Raw genomic sequence first — 19,663 nt, 5'->3', positions numbered from 1 at the left:
TTTGATGTCTGTAATGGTGCCATCTGAGAAGTGTTAGAATTTCTTCTGCATCAAAAATTGAGTAACGCATCTTTCCCTCCTCATTTTGAGCACACCCCCCCCCCTTTCTGGTTCACACCCCCCTTCTGGTTTTGAATTTTTTGAGTGACCCCCCCCCCGCCGGCTCCTCCAGCCCTCAAGGGTGTAAATGATGGCTCCCTTATATGCACAACTACAGAAAAAAAATACTGTAGACATTGCAGTGTTGTCCCTAATTACTTTATCACAATTTATTTCCAGATTATTTTAGTACTTGATAAAACTGACAGTAATTGTCTCTGAATCCCCACACACATCTTGGAAATGAAGTATAATTGAGTGACAACATCTTTTTTTATTAATATTAGTATAGTTGTTGTTATTATTGTTTTTATTATTATTATATCATTAATATTGTCAATTTGTTTACAACAAATGGCAAACTTTACCTTTTCACAGTTTTCAGTCGTCAGCAATTTTTCATATTCACAAAAGAATATATCTTCTGTAACTCACTCCTTTCCCACTCCCTCCTAAAAAATGTAACATTTATGCGTAAACTTACCATGATAAAAGACCGGTATCTGTTTGCGTTTGTTCCATCGTCATCGTAAGGCGTTTTAAGTTTTCCCTTTGAATTTCACGAGCGTTGGGTAATCGACCAATAGGATTTGCTGATAGAAAGTGGTTAATCTCCGTCTGATACCGTTGATGGCGTTAGCAACGGACCAATCAGTTATGCGAATGGCGTCGATTATGAAAATGAGTTGCGTTATTACAACGGTGGCCATCAGAAACACCGATGTTGTCAAAACGCGGCTGATTTCTTCTAAAGTTTTCATTTTATCGTGACCTGAGTGTGATTTTTGACAGCAGCGATCCTTCCGCATCTCACGAGGTAACTCAATGTGGGATTTGTGTTTATTTTTCGACTAGAACGGGCAGTTTTCTTTGCAGGCCGGATAATTCTGTTTCTTACCTTGGTGATACGGCTATGGAAGAGAACGTCGAAACGTAGAATAAACTACACTTATAGAAACTACCAGGAAACCGGCACGCCTGTGGTCTAGTCGATAGTATATCGTATTGTCATGCAAACCCGCGTAATGGTACGCAGTCGGCAGGCCGACGGGGCATCGACCTCCGAGTTCTACCTGCACGGTGCACGGTAACTATATCCCTGAGAAGGTATTCTCACCACAAACGCAAGATCAGTAGTTTTCACATGTCCATCAATCTCGTAATTCAAATTGACAGGTCAAAAAACTTCAAAATTGATCGTGCATTGCCTATCGCATTTGCTTCTACGTCTGGGTTTGACCTGAATGGTGCATGGTATCTGTATCCCTGAGAGGACTTCCTGACCACAAACGCAAGATCGATAGTTTCACAGGTGCCACTACACTGACGACAAAAAAACTTCAAAATTGATCGAGCATAGACGTTCTAACATAAATGCATTATTGTCTATCGCATTTCCATGTAGGCCAATACACACACATGTACGCTCTAACTTTCATTTTATTATTATTTCATGTACACAACAATCTTGCGTTTCCTTCTAGAGGTTCGCGTGGTGGTAAATAGAAGTAGCACAGTGTGATCACTTGGTGTGACAAAATAGTTTTACGGAAGCTGTTAACAGAAGTGAAGTCACTTTTGCCTTCTCTACTCTATTAACTTCCTCAGTTACGTAACTTCGTCGCTAAAACAATAATACTCTATATCATTGCAAGTGGTAAAAGCAAGTTAATTTTTGGCAAGGGGATTTCAATTGAAAATGCCCTTCTTGAGCAAAGCCTCCATCTGTTGAACAGACTCTTCCATGCGCTGCTGGAGGTCCCCATGTAGTTTATCATGCTGCTGGTTCGGTGGTACGCCCACTGGTATTTCTGCTTGTTCTGCCATGTCAGTTTCTTGTCGCGCCGTTGATTATACCAGATCTCAGAATCATACATTCGGGCTGCTTCAGTATACTCCGGATTCTCACACCAATTTGCCGCGCTCGTAGTTAGGGAAATTGCAAGTTGAGGTACCAGTCTGGATCGTAATGCTTTTAGCAACTGAAGCTGACACCATGATGAAGATTGTAACAAAACCTTGTACTTTATTACAAAATGACGACCGTACAGTTCACCGTCAAAGGTCTGATTTCTAATTTCTCTAGTCTAAGTTCTGTACAAAGTTAAATACTTCTCTAGACTTACATAATTACAGTGGGTATCTATGGGGTGAGAATAGTGCCAAAACAATTGTGTTATCATTATTTTATTATCTTTACATTATTACATTTTGTCATTTTCTTTGCATTTTTATGTTATTATGTTAACATCTTTATTTCGTTTTCTCATTGTGTTTGCATTCTTATTTTGTTATCTTTACATTTTTATTATATTATGTTTGCATTTTTATTTCATTCTTTCATTTTGTTTGCATTTTTATTATATTATGTTTACATTTTTATTTCATTCTTTCATTTTGTTTTCATTTTTATTATATTATGTTTACATTTTTATTTCATTCTTTCATTTTGTTTGCATTTTTATTATATTATGTTTACATTTTTATTTCATTCTTTCATTTTGTTTGCATTTTTATTATATTATGTTTGCATTTTTATTATATTATGTTTGCATTTTTATTTCATTCTTTCATTTTGTTTGCATTTTTATTATATTATGTTTGCATTTTTATTCGTTCTTTTATTTTGTTTGCATTTTTATTATATTATGTTTACATTTTTATTTCATTCTTTCATTTTGTTTGCATTATTTATATTATGTTTTCATCTTTATGTCATTTTTCTTATTTTGTTTGCATTTTTATTATGATATATTTACATTTCATTTCTAGACATAATGAAATAAATATGTAAACAAAATGAAAGAACAACATAAAAATGCTAACATAATGAAATAAAAATGCAAACAAAATTAAAATGAAAAAAATGTAAACATAATGAAATAAAAATGTAAACAAAATGAGAAAATGTAATAAAAATGGGAACAAAATGAAAGAATGACATAAAAATGCTAACATAATAAAATAAAAATGCAAACAAAATTAAAAATGACAAAAAATGCAAACATAGTACAACAAAATGCAAACTAAATGAAAAAACGAAATAAAAATGTTAACATAATGAAAAAAGAATGTCATTTTTTAAACATTATTTTTCTTTTACCCATTTTGCTTGAATTTCTACTTAATAATGTTTGCATTTCTATTTCGTGCGCACATTTTGCTTTCATTTTTTTTTATATTGTGTTGGCATTTTTATTTCGTTCACGCATTTGTAAAGCTTTTTATAGCGTTTTCTCGGTGTTAAAATTTTTATTTGATTGTGTTCACATGTTTATCTATCTCATTATCAAATTATATTATGTATCTCCCTAGCCTAGCGCCGAAAGTTCACTTTCCTGTTTGTGTGAAATACTGTTATATGCGTTTGCTATCATTTCAGTTTGTAAGGCAGATTGTGAAATTTGCAGTACTATATGTACTTAAAAGCAAGTCCCTTGATCTCATTTCACGTTTTTGTCATCCGAAGTTTAACCATGGACGTATCACAGCATGAAAATGTACTAAGTTAAAGGGCAAAACACTAGTCGCCGTCATAGCCGCCAGCTGTTCATGCGCTGGTACTGGGAGAACGCTACTCTCAACAGTACCACGACATCTGTGGCGTTAGTAAGGCCAGCAGCAGATTGCTTTAGACAAGTCAGTCCTTTCGGTAGAAGGAACGACGCTAGTAGCAGCAATAATAGTAACCAACAGGCCGTGCTTCGGCTTTTTCTGATATGTTTGCTGTGTACATGTGGCGCAGGGCTGAAGAAAACGCGGACATTTTGCTGTGAAGAGAAAGGGTCGCACGGGCGGCGATTTTTCTCTTGTCACATGGAGATGGATACGATGCTATCTACGCTAAGGAAATGGTCGACGGTGTGTATTTTCGACTGAAAAACGACAGTCATAGACAGTAGTCTGCCGTCCCCATGTCTGTGGTCACATTGGGCGAGATCATCATGGTAACGTGCTAGCCCTGCGTACGATGCTGTGTGTTCCGCTACAGCTACGGGCTATTAGCTGTAGCGGAACACACAGCATCGTACGCAGGGCTAGGTAACGTGCAAGATATGGCGGCGCGGCGGTAGCCCTGCGTACGATGCTGTGGGTCCGTTACAGCTAATCGTGAGCGGGGCGATTAGCTGTAGCGGAACAACACAGCATCGTACGCAGGGCTAGCGCGGCGGGTATGAAGGAAAGCTTCGTTCAGCTTTATTAACCGTTGTTTTTCAGTTTTAAGTAGGCCTATACATGTACAGTTGTACACTGTTGACAATGTCGTTAGCATAGATGGCATCGCTGATGACCAGGCAGCTAGACTATGGTGACATTTCCATGAGGTAAAGGGAAGACTCGGCGATCGTTTCTGGGCACAGTCGATCTGTGCAAAATTTCCGCGTTTTCTACGGATGGAATTGTAGTCCTACTGGCCACCGCTACAACACAACCAACGCCGTGACGACATAAAACTGGCGCACGGTCCGTGGGCTGCAATTATTGCAACTACATCTAATCTAAACCAACAACAATAATGCGGCTGTTGAGGACACAAGTAACCAGGGACGAACTGAGTAGGTATTTTCGCTCAGAGTCGTACTCATCATCAAGTGCGAGACAAACTGTCATCACATCATGCCTACGGAGTCGTCTAACTTGACATAACATTCTTATACGGCTCCTAAAAGTTCTACTCACGAGAGCAATGCCTCGGTGAGAAAAGATACACATGCCGGTAAATGAAATGGCTTTTAGGATGTTGAGTTTTTGAACATTGCATATCCCACAATCGAAAGAGCAGGAGGTGTAGAAATTTGCCGAACATTTCGTTAGTCTCGAAGCTGGTTCAATTTAGGGAGCCTTCAGTAATAACAGGGGGCGGGGGAAGCGGGCGAGGGTCACTTTTTAGAAAACAGTTCAAGGGGGAGGGTCACTTTTTATAAACCTATCTTGGGGGGAGGGTCACTTTTGACAGAAGCTGATTTTATGGCCAAAACTTTGATTGTCTGTTCGATATTAAATCCTGAATGGGAAATCACCAACAAAATACGTACACATTATCCACAAGTTTCACAAGCAAAGAAGATGCGGTGGTATCCTACATTAAACAACTTGAACAGTTACAACTGATGAAAGACAAGCGACAAAAACATATGCAACAGGTGGAAAAGTGTATATCAATTATCAAATGTACATAAATACAAAGATATTGCCTGTTTTATATTGGAAAAAATTGTGCATAGTTCTCTCATAGACTACCCATATACAGTAAATCAACTTTTCAGTGAAATTCCAAAATCAAATTTCTTGCACAACCATGGACGCATAACCACTCTGGTTTAATCAAAAACATTAATATAAATAATCAAGCGCACATACATGCACAGATGTACCTAGTTTTGCATTGGAAAAAAAATTAATCATAGTTTCATCATAGACCGCCATGCAAAGTGAATCAACATTTTGGTGAAATTCTAAAATCAAATTTTTACACAACCATAGACTTGTAACCACTCTAGTCTTATCAAGATTATTAATATCAGTAATCAAGAGTACAAAAATACAAAGATTTACCTATTTTTGTATTGGAAAAAACTATTCATAGTTTCATCATAGACACCATGGATAGTGAACTAACTTTTAGATGAAATTCAGAAATTAATTTCTTGTACACGAATGCACATTTTACTTCCCAATTCAAGTACAGTACATTTAAATACGTTATCAAACATATATAATATACAGATATAGCATGTTTTGTGGGGGTAAATTGTCAATAGTTTGCCTGATAGACTCCATGTATTATGATTTGATATTTTTTAGTGAAGCACTAAATCAGCCACATCTTGTCTTCTTATAGTTGCACAAAAATTGTGACCCTCCCGCAAATGTATGAAATAAAATATCTCTTCAAAAATTCTTGCGTGATAAATTGCGACTGTCCCTCCAAAACCACAAGCCCTCCCCTCTGTAATTTGTCCCTAACATAACAATTGAACCAACTGTTATGTAAATTAGCTGATACTGTTTCAGTTATTCCGGGGGAGATTACCGCAGCAGTTGGGGGGAGGGTCAAGTTTTAGAATGTCGGACAAGGGGGAGGGTCACATTTTAGACAGGAGGATAGGGGAGGGTCACATTTTATGGTACAGGTGTGTGCGAAATTCCCAGACCACCCCCCTGTAATTACTGAAGGCTCCCTTAGCTGACACTAAGGAAAAGGCAATTCCAGTTGGAGTACAATAAGTTCATTTTGACAAGCACCTTAGCTATCATACATATATTCCAACTAACAAACTTAGGATGCTGATTGAAGGAAATCAGCAATTTCTAGTACTAGTTCATAAGCCGATGTCAAACTATTGGAACCAGCCTTTTGTTAAAAGGATTGTGGGATAGTTCTATGAATTAAAAATGTTAACATAATGAAATAAATAAAACTGCAAACATAATATAATAAAAATGCAAACAAAATGAAAGAATGAAATAAAAATGCAAACATAATATAAAAAAAATGCAAACAAAATGAAAGAATGAAATAAAAATGCAAACATAATATAATAAAAATGCAAACATAATATAATAAAAATGCAAACATAATATAATAAAAGTGCAAATTAAATGAAAGAATGAAATAAAAATGCAAACATAATATAATAAAAATGCAAACAAAATGAAAGAATGAAATAAAAATGCAAACATAATATAATAAAAATGCAAACAAAATGAAAGAATGAAATAAAAATGCAAACATAATATAATAAAAATGCAAACAAAATGAAAGAATGAAATAAAATGCAAACATAATATAATAAAAATGCAAACAAAATGAAAGAATGAAATAAAAATGCAAACATAATATAATAAAAATGCAAACAAAATGAAAGAATGAAATAAAAATGCAAACATAATATAATAAAAATGCAAACAAAATGAAAGAATGAAATAAAAATGCAAACATAATATAATAAAAATGCAAACAAAATGAAAGAATGAAATAAAAATGCAAACATAATATAATAAAAATGCAAACAAAATGAAAGAATGAAATAAAAATGCAAAAATAATATAATAAAAATGCAAACATAATATAATAAAAATGCAAACAAAATGAAAGAATGAAATAAAAATGCAAACATAATATAATAAAAATGCAAACAAAATGAAAGAATGAAATAAAAATGCAAACATAATATAATAAAAATGCAAACATAATATAATAAAAATGCAAACATAATATAATAAAATTCAAACAAAATGAAAGAATGAAATAAAAATGCAAACATAATAATTAAAATGCAAACAAAATGAAAGAATGAAATAAAAATGCAAACATAATATAATAAAAATGCAAACATAATATAATAAAAATGCAAACATAATATAATAAAAATGCAAACAATTGAAAGAATGAAATAAAAATGCAAACATAATAATTAAAATGCAAACAAAATGAAAGAATGAAATAAAAATGCAAACATAATATAATAAAAATGCAAACAAAATGAAAGAATGAAATAAAAATGCAAACATAATATAATAAAAATGCAAACAAAATGAAAGAATGAAATAAAAATGTACACATAATTAAATAACAATGCAAACATATTAAACTTGAAATGCAAACAATGAGAAAACGAAATAATGTAAACCTAGTAAAATAATGATAACACAATTGTTTTGGCACTAATCTCACCCATAGGTATCAGGTGGTAATTTTCCCGCCATGTCTTTGATTGTTTCTTAAGATTAAATACGATCACATCGTGGAATATCCCGTTCTCAATTGTTCTCATTCAACGTCTAAAATAATTTACCAAAACTATAACACTATCTCTTATCTGCTTCTGCTACGATCTGAGTCAATGACCTTCACACGCCTTGGCACCGTAAGTGACGCTTCGTGATTAAATTTCTACAGGGGAGGGTGTTACAAAATTATGTAGTCAATTACACGGTATAAAGCAACACTAAAGTGATATGTTTATACAAAATATTTCCTATGACACTGCATCGTTTGGTCATAGCATGGATGAAACAGCTACAACCGCAGACAATCACTTCCACTGTCTATGCTACTACTATAGTTGACTGCTGACCATTAGCGGAAAGAAATCCCAGCATTGTAAGGACTTGTTTACAAAACCAACATGGATTTAAAACAAACCTGAAGATTCCCGCTGTGGTTTCCACAAGTGTTTGATTGAAAGCAGTTTCTAATGCACATGCGACCGTTTCTCGTCAATTTTTTAAACAAAATCGGTAAAAAGTAGGTGATATCAGATTTCAAAAATAAGCACTTTAATCGGGCGTTGATATATTCACGATTAACGATGTTGTAGAGTTTTTATTAAAACAAACTTAAAATGCCAGATTTTTTTTTTTGAACACAACCATAAAACATTGTTATCCCGATCTCTGCTAAAATTTTACGATGACAACACACATTTCCTGCTTTCAATAGTTTGGTCATACCAAGCAAACTATTTGTTTTTATTTCTGAAGTCATGTAGATTTCTCGACATATCACAACATTTTACAGGCCGTGGAAACCGTAACCATAAACACGGAGAAAACGGAACAAAACTGTAGTACAAAACAGACACGTCCAATTTCTTCGTTCAGTGTATGTGTGAGGGTGGTGATGTGGGTGCCTGGGGGTTCAAAACCGTAATTCATCAGCAAAAAAGTTCCCTGTGTCACTGAGGTATAGACACACGTTTTATGCATTTTTACAGAGATTTTGGTTTTATTTCAAAATTGGACTCTGTACCGTATGACCTTTACATGAGGAAAAATGTCGAGACAATATTGTATTAAGAAATGCTTAAAATACTAATAAAAATAGACTTTTTGTGAACTTCGCGTACTGTTATATTTGGTTGTCTTAACTGTATACGGATTAGTTAGAATAGCGATGGAAGGTCAACAGATAATGTTAATTTTCTGATCTTGTCCGGCGCGCATGTGCAAATTTCCACTGTCCTGTCTGCGTGACGTTAATAATAATGGCTTCCGTGGTGAAAAGCGGAAGGCAGTGACGCGTAAAACGTAAGCATGGTCGTAAGAAGAGAGTAAGTAAATTCATGGACAAGGCTACCACAACAAAACTCAGATTGTCTGACTTAAGGTCGTACATGGCAGCAACGTGGCTGAAGATGAGATGTCGGACGCGAGTCTTTCTTCCGATGAGGAAGCTGGTTGATTATCAGATTCTCTCCAACGAAGCATGGAGGTAGCAGAGAAGGAGTCACAACTAGGCTGAAATCAAAGGGACCATGTGTTTTGCCGCTGTTTGCCTTACAAACTACTCCATTAGCACCAACGGGAATTACAAACGCGTTTTCTCGGATTAAGGAAAAAAGATTCAATTCGTTCAGGGTCGTTCGGGTGTTTCTGCTGTCCTTCGGCAGTTGACAGATCTTCAAACATGGTGTCACGTGTCCAAGTGTCACGTGGGAATTTCTAGTCGTTCCACTGATTTTGATGTACACGATGTTAAAGAGGTCGAGGCACAGATAATGGAGGAAAGGAGCTTTTGTATCTGCAAAGGCGCGGAGATTGAGTTGATGATAGCTTGCGATCGTGAAAAAAAATGCCATACATGGTAGAGCAGCATTGTGAACACCCCAAGTTTTTCAAAATTGCGATTCTGATTCTTGCCGGTTTACCATGTTGAACTGGCATTAATGATAAGGTTAAATTAGAAAGCATATGTCACCCGTTTCTTGTCAACACCCGGTGTTATGTAGGTCATTTCCCCACACTCATCATGACCTGAGTTCAATTAGTCTAGAACATTCTCAAGGTCACTGCCCTTGATGACCTCACAACCTTGAATTCAATTAGTCATGTTTGGAATGTTCTGGAAAGTTGATTAGTTGTGTAAGGGAGATAATTTTAGAACAGTAATTAGCATGTCAATAAAAGTTCTAGATTGTTCTTATATGCCTTTATAAAAGGGACGTGCTCAGCTTCCAGTCAGACTTTTGGGATCGTGTCTCTTGTGTGTTACTAAACTCCAGCAGTAGTCATTCTCAAGACTTTTCAAGACCTTCACTGCCAACGCTGGATTTATACTGTGGACTTTGTGCAGCTTCAAGCCTGCAAGCAAGACTGTTCATTCATCCGACTGACTGTTACAACTCTGAGACTGGAGCTTTGCCGTCCCAGCTGAGATAAGTAGTCTGTACACTTTTAAAGCTTGTACTCTATCCCTGACTTAGCAATTAGTTTTATTTTCGTAATAAATTTTGTTTAAACGTTAACTGCTGAGTTCACCCTTTTGTTCGTTTTCTCTGCACGTAACAAATTGGGGGCTTGTCCGGGATACGAATATTTTGAGCCGTTTGACAACATTTTGACAGCCTTTTCAAAACTACTGTATACTGTGAACTCAGCGAAATTTAATCATGGCGGAATTTAAACCAGAGGAAATGGATGACTTGATCAGGACACATTTGATTCCCTCAGAAAAGACGACCTCATAGCACTGGCCAATTTCCTTAAAGTAGAAGTCAAAAGATCCATGCGCAAGAGGGAAATACAGTACCGTATTGCAAACATCTAGTTGATTTAGGCCAATTTGAGGAATCCACCTTGAAAGATTATGAGCCCGAGTCTACCTCTGAACTCAGAAAATTAGAAATACAGGCAGATTTGGAAATTAAGAAAATGGAATTACAAATGAAAGAAAAAGAAAGGCAGGAAAGATTAGAAATGGAAGAAAGACAGAGAGAAAAAGAATTGCGATTAGAAGAACAGCGATTCAGGTAGAAATAAAACGTTTAGAGCTTGGACAGTCAGGAAAATTCTTCCCTTCAGACAAGTTTGACATCACTAAGCATTTCAGGTTAGTTCCCCCTTTCCAAGAAAAGGATGTTGATAAATATTTCCTTCATTTTGAGAAAATTGCTCAGAGTCTGAATTGGCCTAAGGAGTCCTGGTCTATGCTTTTGCAGAGTGCTTTGGTGGGTAAAGCCAGAGAAATTTACATTCAGTTGTCAGTAGAGCAGGCTTCAAATTATGATTCTGTGAAGGAATTAATTCTCAAGGGCTATGAGTTGGTGCCTGAAGCTTACCGTCAGAAATTTAGGGATTGTGAGAAGGTGAAGGATCAAACTTATGTTGAATTTGCTCGAACAAAAGAACAACTGTTTGATCGTTGGTGTTCTTCTGAAAAGGTCAGTCAGAATTATGACAAATTACGACAACTTGTTTTGATTGAGGAATTTAAAAGGTGCATCCGGAGTGACATCAAGACGTTTATCAATGAACAAAAGGCAGATACATTGGAGGTTGCTGCACGTTTGGCCGATGATTATTCATTGACCCACAAATCTTCATTTCTCAGCAAACCATCCCAGTCCTTTTCATACAGAAACAATGCAGGTAAATTTAACTCGTCCTTTTCATCCAAGAATTTTTCAAAGGACAGTAGAAAATCAAATGACAACAGTTCACAGAGTTCAAGTAACACTCCCACATCATCAGATCCCAAGTCTCAATCTCCTTCTGACAAACAGTTTGGTACACTTTCTTGTAATTATTGCAAGAAAGACGGCCATTTAATGTCAGATTGTTTCAAATTGAAAAGAAAACGTGAAGGTCAAAGTGGTCAAAGTGGATCTAAGCCCACCGGCTTTATTTCTTCATCATCTCAATTAGAGTCTAATAATGTGTGCAACACATTTTCTGAGGTTAAACCCCTCTTATCCCCAATTAATGAGGTCAAGGTCAATTCTTCTCAAGATAGCATTATGGGTATTTTCGAACCATTATTCATGATGGTTTTATATCACTTTCTAGTGATTTTTCTTCCGCTACCCCTGTCAAAATTTTAAGAGATACCGGGGCTTCCCAGTCTCTTTTGTTGGCAGATACCCTGCCGTTTTCTGAAAAGTCATTTTCAGGTTCTAAAGTTCTTATTAAGGGGTAGATTGTAATGACTACATTCCTGTTCCTCTCCATAATGTCTATTTGTCTTCGGACTTTGTTTCTGGACCTGTGACTTTAGGTATTAGGCCTTTTTTTGCCTTTTGAAGGGATTCACCTTCTTCTTGGAAACGACCTTGCTGGGGACAAGGTCATTACTAATCCACTTGTGACTGATAATCCTAGTTTAGATCAGAATCCAGAGCCAATTGAACAAGAGATACCCGATTTATTTCCTTCATGTGCCATTACTCGAGCCATGTCAAAGAAAACTTCCGAGAATCAAAATACTCTCAAAAATAATGTCACAGATGTTGACTTAAATGACACCTTTCTCAGTCAGGTGTTTGACACGGATCATTCCGTTATCCCTCGTGGATTTGAAACTTCCAGTAAAACTTCTGCTGACCAAAGTCAGACATTTTCTAGATCAAATCTCATTGCAGAACAACACAAAGACCCAGATATTTTGTCTTTGTTTGACAGGGTAGATGATGAAGGTAAAACTTCAGATAGCTCTGTTTCCTATTATACAAAATCTGGTATTCTCATGCGTAAATGGAGACCTCCAGATGTTTTGGTTGATGACGATTGGGCTATAAAACATCAAATTGTGGTTCCAAAGCCCTATCGTGCTGAAATATTGCGCCTGCCCATGAAACCCCCTGGGCTGGTCACTTAGGAGTCAGGAAACTTATCATAAAATTCTCAGTCACTTTTATTGGCCTAATCTCAGGCAGGATGTAGCACATTTCTGTAAAACTTGTCACACATGTCAAATGGTAGGAAAGCCAAATCAGACCATTCCAAAGGCCCCTTTACAGCAATTCCTGCATTTCAAGAACCATTTAGTAGGATACTAATAGACTGTGTTGGGCCCCTACCAAAACAAGATCAGGAAATGAGTACATGTTGACAATTATGTGTACATCAACTCGGTTCCCAGAAGCCATACCACTGAGAAATATAAAGACAAAGACTATAGTGAGAGCTTTAGTCAAATTTTTCACTTTATTTGGCCTCCCTAAATGTGTCCAGTCCGATCAAGGCTCCAACTTTATGTCTGGAATTTTTCAACAAGTAATGGATCAGCTAGGCATTAAACAGTATAGGTCATCCGCCTATCATCCAGAAAGTCAGGGTGCTCTTGAGCGATTTCATCAAACTTTGAAAAACATGATTAGGACCTACTGTTTTGACACAGAGAAGCAGTGGGATGAAGGAATTCATTTTCTGCTCTTTGCTGTTAGAGAGTCAATTCAAGAGTCTCTTGGTTTTAGCCCATTTGAGCTTGTATTTGGACATACAGTCCGTGGCCCACTTAAGCTCGTTAAAGAGAAATTCCTATCAGACGATGATGATTGTCTGAATATTTTGCAATATGTGTCAGATTTTCGTACAAAACTCTCTAAAGCATGTGAATTAGCCAGAGAAAATCTTGAGTCATCTCAGCAGTCAATGAAAACCAAATATGATAAAAGCACCTCAAAACGGAAGTTTGAACCAGGTCAAAAAGTTCTTGTTCTACTTCCAATTCCTGGCAAACCACTCCATGCTCGTTACTTTGGGCCATACCTAATTGATAAGAAATTGAGTGATTTAAATTACATCATAATAACACCTGACAGGCGAAAACAAAAACAGCTATGTCACATAAATATGCTTAAGCCATATTTGGATAGGGATAATCCTACTATAACTCAGCCTGTCAGTGCAGTCAGTTCAAACCATTATGAAGATAGTGATACTGAAACTGACTTGAGTGAAAATACTCTAAACTCAAAGCTGGGCTCGGTCAAGCTTCAGAACTCAGAAATCCTGGAGAAGCTGGAGTCTACAAAGTTGGCACACCTCCAGCCAGAACAACAACAACAGGTGAAAGAACTGCTCCATGAATATAAACACCTGTTTCAAGATGTTCCAACGAGGACAAACGTCATCTATCACGACGTTGATGTTGGGGACAGTAAGCCTGTAAAACAACATCCATACAGACTGAATCCAACAAAAGCGAAATATCTCCAGGAAGAAGTCAAATACCTGCTGGACAATGACTTTATTGAACCCAGTAAAAGTAACTGGAGTTCGCCGTGCATACTTGTTCCCAAATCAGATCACAGTTATCGTATGTGCACGGACTTTAGGAAGGTCAACACTTTAACAAAGACAGACACTTTCCCAATCCCGAGGATTGATGACTGCATCGACCGAGTGGGAAAAGCCAAGTATGTGACGAAATTTGACCTACTGAAGGGATTTTGGCAAGTCCCTCTGACGGATCGTGCTCGTGAAATATCCGCCTTTGTTACACCAGACGGATTGTTCCAGTACAAGGTGATGCCATTCGGAATGAAGAACTCTCCGGCAACGTTCCAACGGATGATCAACGACGTCATATCCGGGCTAGACGGGTGTGCAGCTTACGTTGACGACGTCGTCCTGTATAGTGACACCTGGGAGGAACACATCAAGCTCATGCGGAAGTTCTTTGAGAGACTGAGCAAAGCAATGTTGACTGTCAACCTTGCCAAATCTGAGTTTGGTTGGGCGAGGGTAACTTACCTCGGACATACTGTAGGACAGGGTGAGGTAAAACCTGTTGATGCCAAAATCAGTGCCATTTCAAGTTTTCCCATACCAAACTGCAAACGACAACTGATGCGCTTTCTCGGTATGGCTGGTTACTACAGAAAATTCTGTCCAAATTTCTCCACAATTACTGAGCCTTTGACTAACTTACTTAAAAGAAAGTAAAGTTTGTTTGGTCAGAGCAATGCCAACAGGCATTTGATACACTTAAAGCCATACTGCAAAGTGCTCCAGTGTTGTCTGCACCAGATTTCACTTTGCCATTCAAATTAGCTGTGGATGCTAGTGATACGGCTGCTGGTGCTGTTTTATTGCAAGAGGATAGTCATGGTGTAGATCATCCTGTTTGCTATTTTTCACGCAAATTTAACAAATCCCAGAGAAACTACTCTACAATTGAAAAAGAGTGTTTATCTTTGATATTAGCTTTACAGCATTTTGAAGTTTATGTTACTTCTTCAAATCAGCCAATAGTGGTTTATATTGATCACAACCCTCTTGTTTTTCTGCAGAAATTTAAAGGCAAAAATCAGAGATTGCTAAGATGGAGTTTAATGTTACAGGAGTTTAATCTTGACATTAGACATATCAAAGGCAGAGACAATTTAATTGCAGACTGTCTCTCTCGTATTTAGAGTTTATTGTTGTTCACTTTCAAGAAATTTTATTGTTGTTCACTTTCAAGAAATTTACTTTAGAGTAAAACAAAATTTGAGTACTTAAATCCTTTCAAGATTACATTTGTAAAAGAAAGATTTTTCTTTGAAAAATTTCTTTTTTTTTGAAGAGGGGGTGTGTTATGTAGGTCATTTCCCCCACACTCATCATGACCTGAGTTCAATTAGTCTAGAACATTCTCAAGGTCACTGCCCTTGATGACCTCACAACCTTGAATTCAATTAGTCATGTTTGGAATGTTCTGGAAAGTTGATTAGTTGTGTAAGGGAGATAATTTTAGAACAGTAATTAGCATGTCAATAAAAGTTCTAGATTGTTCTTATATGCCTTTATAAAAGGGACGTGCACAGCTTCCAGTCAGACTTGGCAGTTCCAGTCGACTTTTGGGATCGTGTCTCTTGTGTGTTACTAAACTCCAGCAGTAGTCATTCTCAAGACTTTTCAAGACCTTCACTGCAACGCTGGATTTATACTGTGGACTTTGTGCAGCTTCAAGCCTGCAAGGACTGTTCATTCATCCAACTGACTGTTACAACTCTGAGACTGGAGCTTTGCCGTCCCAGCTGAGATAAGTAGTCTGTACACTTTTAAAGCTTGTACTCTATCCTGACTTAGCAATTAGTTTTATTTTCGTAATAAATTTTGTTTAAACGTTAACTGCTGAGTTCACCCTTTTGTTCGTTTTCTCTGCACGTAACACCCGGCTATAGTTGTATGCAAGAAACGGAGCAAAACAATTTCTTTCAAAGGGCCTCTGGATCGTAGACAGAGCATTGGCATATACAGTCTGGATTACAGTCTGAGGGGCAACATATGACACACACCAGGAGAAATTAATGTAGCAAAATGTAAATTTAATGATAACAAAAAATAAATGTCAACTAAATGCTCAATCTCATATACTCTGTCAACAGACGTTAAAGTATCTCATCACTAGAGGGCGCCATAACCACTGAGAACCCAACCCTCATCAACAGATACTATCTCAAAAATACACGTGTAAATACACCCGGGTAGTGATTACTCTCTGATATTGAAAATCATAAACACTGAAATATGATATCAAACAATCATCAATTTCCCTTTTGGTACTATATGGATAGACTGATTGCAGTACACAGGGTACAGGGTATAAATTACACTCAGAACTTGTAAACTCTATGAAATGAATAATTGAATCGCACTGTCCGTTCAAGTTATTCAAACACAAAGCGCTCGACCTTACAGAAATTCTCTACAGTCCTGGCAGTAGCCGCGAGAAATTTCTTCCAGTTCTGATGACCGCGACCGATCGTTGTTCAGTTCCAGTGACGTTCCCTCGACGTTGCTGTATCACGAGGCAATGACGTCACTCATGGAACATTCCAGATCACACGTGGATGCAGATCCGCACAAACGATGGTCAATTTCCTTTCTATCAACCCTACAGATCACTACTTTTACAACAGACTTGTTTCACAGTCTTCCTGCAATCGTTGGGTCTCTCCTCTCAATTTGTAACAGTGCACGCTCGTGTACTCTTTTCCAGTGAACTGTTCTCACACAGAAAGCTCTGGATCTAACACACTTGACGTATAACAGAGTCTCGTCATCCAGACAGTTTTCTCAAAGTTCTCAACTTTTGAAGAGGACGGGAAATGTTCAGTTCTTACCCGATTCTCTAAAACTATCGTCGGCAAAGGCCATAACACTTCAACTGTACATGCACGAGAGGTAGAATCTCTGGTCCATCGATTTATGTGACTTTGGTGTCACTTTCGATGTCTACGCACTTTGGTGTCGACCATGTACTTCGCCATTGAAACCCAACTCAACTCACACAAAGAAAAGGACCCTTAGCTTACTGATAATTAACAGCGTGGCATAAGGCACAAACTCTCTCTTATCATGACTAAGAAAAACTCAATAAAACCTGTTACTGTGGCCCACTAATCCAAGCACTCTGCAAGGAAAATATTTGAAAGCACATACTATAATATTAATATGCAGTAGTTACAGCATCATGTCAATTTTGTCTCGTGTATCTGCTTACACGCAATATCCATGACAGTCTCATGAGGGCGCCAACCTGACATATTCCAAGTAACTAAATTTTGAAACGGCCACACATAGCTTTCACCTGCTACGTCCATGACTTAAATGAATGGTTGTGATACAAAAACAAGACGTACGATGCATTGAAACAAAGTGTCGCCTATGGCGTCGCTGGCGTCGCGTCATAAACACTCGGGAAACGGTACAAGTTTAACCCACGTTCACGGCAGTGCTGCAGTCCGCTGCACCATACTCAGTACATGATTGAAAAGTTTGTGATCAGAGCTTCCATTCTAACAAGGAAAGGTTCCTGCGATTGTATGTAAAGTATATAAAAAACGACATTAAAATTACAATGAAAAACTTAAATTCCTTGTAACTTCACTTTTCATGGACGGAACGTGTCGGTTCTCACACTATCATGACGCACTTGACCCAAATACGCAAATACAGCCGTTGCGCATGCGTTGTGACATTGTGGAGAAACTGAGTCGCATACGCAAACCCAGGTTAATTTCAATGCCAATTCATTACAGAAACTAACACAATCACCAGCTCCACAACAGGTAAAACCCACAACATCATCGGTAAAATCTCGTGCAACACCCGTAATCTCATTTACATTATTACCTGCCAAAAATGTTCAAAACAATACATTGGGGAGACGAAAAGGGAACTCAAAAGACGAATATACGAACACATATACACAATCCGCAGTCGTAAACCCACCCCAGTCTCATTTCAATCAACTCGACCACAGTCATCACACTTCCAAGCTACTGGTTTACACAAAGTTCACACCACAAACACCCGAAAAAGAAGAATATGTGAACAAAAATACATTGTAGAAATTGACACATTCACACCCAAGGGCATTAATCAAAGAGAAGGATAAAGCTACTTTCCCGCGTTTCAACTTCCTCTTTTCCAACCAATTAGGGACCCCTTAGTTCAGACCTTTTGTTTCCGTCTTAGGAGTCCCTTCACCATGAACTTGCTCATTCCGACCCTCCACTTCAGCTGGTACAGTTCCACTCTCCGTACCCAGGTCAGTTTCATTTCATTGTACCTTTGTTTCAACCACCATTCTTGTTTCAAAAGGCTTATTGATCTTTAATTTTTATTCATAGCGCTTTTCACTGTTTTTATCACTACTGATTTTTAATTTCGTTCATTACAACTGTAGTTGTGCTGTTTTCACTCACTGTAATTCCAGTTTTCACAAGTATTGTAATTCTCATTTTATTTCGCCTTTACTCTCAATTTACTTTTTATCAGCCCGATTTTTACTTCTGTTTGTGCTCATTTTTATTTGTCAGCTTTTGCCCTGAAGAAGGCAACTTGTGTGTTGCCGAAACGTCGGTATTTTTAAATAAAGATCATTAGAAGACAACGGAGTACTGGTTGAACTGCCTTCTTTATTAATTTAAAAAGAAATGCTTGTATCTCCATGCTATGTGTGTAATCCTGTGGTCGGATGTTGTTTCTTTTTTACAAACTATGTACATCATGAAGTTAATAAATTGAATTTTTATGTTACATTCAGTGTGATTCTACATGTTCCACAATAACGCTAAGACAAAAAAAGGAAAATATCAATAAAAATGGCTTCACAAAGACTGAAATACTACGTGATACTCGATGAAGTATTAAGTTTATGAAATGAAATTAAAATTGACAACATGAATATTTGTCTCGGGTAGTACTACTAGAACATTTCACAGACTGTTTTTTGTTTTGTTCAATGATGACATTTCTGTTTCCTTCCACTTTTCTATGGCTTCCTTGATGACAGATGAAGTTTCATCTTATTGAATAAATGTGATTGTGACGTGATGTTCAAATGACAGGATTTCTCCACTGCCTTGTCGATCTTTGTATTCCCCTTTTTCTCTCACTTCTGCTTCTCGCCTGCTTTACTTTCCTGTGATATACATGGCCCATGTAGTGCCTGGAAAATGTTTACGGTACAAATGTAGGCTGTCGAAAGAGTGTATTGACAGTTTATTCAAATCATCAAAGTTGCAATCCAACTTAAAACAAAGAAGGCCATAATGGTCAAATTTTCTCTTGATAACTTTGACTTGGTCACCTTCTATGAATTTGAGTTTTCAATTACTGCCCATTACATGTCAACGATCGTGTTTCCCTCTGAACAGTTCCGTTCACCATGATATCACCCGGACGCTCGTACCTCGATCACGCGACAGTGACGCTGTGTGGCTTTGCAGCTTAGTTTTCATGGTACTATCATAAAACGGCCACAACGTTTGACCATACCACACATTGTTGGGATTATCATACGGAAACAAGACTGCAAAACTAAGACTTATGAATCTTCATTGGA

The 19,663-nt window shown here is 37.3% G+C and overlaps 1 long non-coding RNA gene across 1 annotated transcript in view; it reads right to left on the bottom strand.

Annotated features, from left to right (window-relative positions):
* LOC139126332 (uncharacterized) overlaps window positions 1-19,663 on the bottom strand; it is a 238,889-nt gene that overhangs the window by 53,460 nt on the left and 165,766 nt on the right. The gene's annotated exons all lie outside the window — the stretch shown is intronic.

This window comes from Ptychodera flava (assembly GCF_041260155.1).
Source record: "Ptychodera flava strain L36383 chromosome 3 unlocalized genomic scaffold, AS_Pfla_20210202 Scaffold_27__1_contigs__length_13241970_pilon, whole genome shotgun sequence".
NCBI lineage: Eukaryota > Metazoa > Hemichordata > Enteropneusta > Ptychoderidae > Ptychodera > Ptychodera flava.
The sequence above is the reverse complement of the archived record's forward strand: the minus strand, read 5'-3'. Positions and strand labels throughout refer to the sequence as shown.